We start from the raw sequence: 3,217 nt of genomic DNA, 5'->3' as shown, positions 1-3,217 counted from the left end.
ACACAAGGCAATGATGCTTGTAACGAGAGACAGGTGACATGAGGGCTGCTGAGCAGGTGAAACACATCAGGGCGGGGCAGACAATCACAATGCAGACAAACACACAAGGCAGGAAGTCCAACAAGACACTACACAAGAGAAGTGAAACTAAACAACGCCCGGGGTCATGATACTCAAACTTTACCCACATGTTCATTCTCTTTCAGAGAGTTGTACCCATTCAAATTCACTCAGTTTTAACTCAGCATTATAGTGAGAATAAGCATTTTAAGCCTTGCACACTCATTTACAGAAAAATGAACATCACAGTCACATCACATTGCAATAATTACAGAGCAGCCAGTGTTGAAAGGGTATATGATTACTGTATGATTATGTGGAAGAAACCGATTTTTCATTCAGTTGATTCAGAGGTTGATTACGCAGATTATACTGCACTATAGATCACTGATTAAATGATTCAATGTGCATGTGTGTGGCTGTCTGCAGATATAATAATCTGACATTTTGTGTCTATATGTCAGAAAGGTGTCCAGTACAGTAAATATTACTTATACCCACAGACATTTTGTGGAAAAACATGAATATCATTAAGTGAGTAACACAGGACCTAAGAACACTAGAGACAGAATGCACAGTGTTAAAGTGGCCATATTATGCTCATTTTCATGTTCTTAATTGTATTTTGAGGTTGTACCAGAATAGGTTTACATTGTTTAATTATCAAAAAAACACCATATTTTTGTTGTACTGCAAGTTGCTGCAGCTCCTCTTTTCACCCTGTGTTCAGGTCCCTGTTTTAGCTACAGAGTGAGACATCTGCTGCTGTAACATCTTTGTTGGCAGTCACACATGCGCAGTAGCTAGGTAAGGATCATATCAGCTAGCTAGCTGTTTGTTTCTACAACTTCAGTAGTACAAGGCAGGATTAGCTGAGACTTCTTCTAAATGAGGGCGCACTTCCAACTTTGTGTGGAATACCTGCAGAACAGGGACATGTAACTAGTTCTTTTGTAGATTATGGTGAACTAGTGTGTGTTGTAGCAGTGTTTTGACATTCAGAACGAGCTAGCATGCTACGGTTAGCCACCTCGTTTTGGCTAGTGACGTAAAAATCCCTGCAGATTTTGACCAGCTCACCCGGAGACTGAAGGCAGGACACATTCAGAAACTGTATCTCACTCAAAACAGCATGGATGGATTTTTTCTCCAAGTTTGTATGTGTGTGGAAGCACCAGAGACATAAAATAACACCCCAAATCCCAGAAAAAGTGATATTTTCATAATATGGGCACTTTCAGTAGGCTCTTTATTGCTGTTTGAGAGAGTCGTCCTTGCCCTATTTACTGTAACATACAAGATCATTTAAATGTATTATTTATGTGGAGACCCAACCAAAGTAGATCTGCAACATATTCTGTCAAAACATGTATTTACACAAATGAGAGATTTAGTAATAACCATGTTTTTTACAGCAAACTAGGCTTTAAATATTATTAACTCATTAAAAGATAAAAAAAAACAACTTTGATTTGCAAAAATACAAACCCCCTGTGGCTTATACAATGAATTGAAGGCTGTAATGTAAAGTGGCTTTAACAGTATAATAATTACTTTACTAAAAAAGACATTTTAACTTTAACCAACCCCAGCTCATCACATACAGATGCTTGGTCAGGACTCCCAGCGTCAAACCATGACGCTCCATTGTGCCACGCTTTTCAACACGCGGTTATGTTGTGAATTCAAACAAAACTACAGGTTACATTTAGGAATATATCATGGTTTGAGTTTAAATTAGTAAGTATTTTGTTACATAACTTCAGCTCAGGTTTTTAATGGGTTCAATCCCCTGCATGTCTACTTCTTGTCTACCTTGGTATGGTTCAAAGAAATTCAAAGAAACTTTCCGAAATGTGAAATGTTCTCAATACCAAGTACACACACAGTTCAAGGCTGCTTTATCTAACGGCATTCACCAAAAAAATGTGTTGTAACCTTGCACTTCCTCCAAATTGAATAATTTTGAAGCATTTAGAACAACCAGATTCAGCTGCTCAGAAAGGTAATGTTATCAATATTGCCTCCCTCTTTGAAAAGGTTTAATTATAAAATTATTATTTAATCACAAAGGGGATGTAGCTCAGTGGTAGAGCGCATTCTTTGCATGTGTGAGGTCCTGGGTTCAATCCCCAGCGTCTCCACTTCTTGGTCTACAATGGAGTGAAACACTAATGCTCAGGGTGCTTTTCACAAAATCATTCACCAATAATCCTTGCACTACCTAACAAGGGAATGCAGGAGAAAGAACCAATGTCAAAACTGTGGTCTTGTTATTATTCAGAGATAGTTGAACTCATTCATCTTCCAACTTCCACGTTTTATTCACCGTATCCACTGTGAAGTGGCCAATGTGTGAATTATGAAAACGTTGGTTTATGTCATTTCATTGTTGTCTTTGGTTATATCATCGTTTTTTATCTCCACCATTCTCTTTCTTCTCTTTCGTCCCTGCGAGCCCTTTCCTTAATCAAACAGAAAACAGGGGGTTGAGATAAAATAAAGGAGGTAAAGAGAAGGGGCTTGCGACTGAAGAAAGAGGTAGAAGGAGAGGGTGAGGAGTGGGGGGTGAAATAAGGAGTAGAAATAGAGAAGTGGGTAAATTGGTCCTCTGCTGGTTGTAAGGGCCATGGAAAGGGAAAATGCTGGGATGGATGAAGAATGCAATGTTAGGCTGAGAACATCAGGTTGATTAATAAAAGCCATGGTTCAATAATCATCACGTGAATATGGAGTATTACATTTCATCAGCAGGGAGAGCAGGTTTATGGAGGGAAGGAGGGAGGGATGAATCCAGCTGGGCGTCTGCTCACATGACAACAGCTTCTTCAATTGAAGCTTTTGCAACCAGGCATAGAAAGAAGAAATTCAGAGGCAATTAAAAAGGGAGAGAAGGAGTGACAGGAGGACAGGAGGACAGGAGGGAGGAGGAAGAGAATGGCGTTTGAGCCTCCCAAACATCTGCCGACTGATTAGGAGGAAAGGAGAGGAGAGGACCTAAAGTTTGCCTGACAGCAAATAAATCACGTTCTTTAAATACTGTATGAGATTAGAGGGTGTATTATGAAACTGTAAGTCCCTTTTAAGAAATAAAGAGTTGATTCCTCATGAGGAGAGGGATCCGGAGCCCATATCTCACTCTGGCTAACATCTCTCC

General features: G+C 39.5%; 1 non-coding gene across 1 annotated transcript; it reads left to right on the top strand.

Moving 5' to 3' along the window:
• Nucleotides 1-2,132: 2,132 nt before the first annotated feature.
• trnaa-ugc lies at nt 2,133-2,204 on the top strand. Its single transcript has one exon. It is a non-coding gene; the product is annotated as a tRNA-Ala (tRNA).
• Nucleotides 2,205-3,217: the final 1,013 nt, after the last annotated feature.

This window comes from Sander lucioperca, chromosome 9, assembly GCF_008315115.2.
Source record: "Sander lucioperca isolate FBNREF2018 chromosome 9, SLUC_FBN_1.2, whole genome shotgun sequence".
In the NCBI taxonomy this organism is placed as follows: Eukaryota; Metazoa; Chordata; class Actinopteri; order Perciformes; family Percidae; genus Sander; species Sander lucioperca.
The sequence above is the reverse complement of the archived record's forward strand: the minus strand, read 5'-3'. Positions and strand labels throughout refer to the sequence as shown.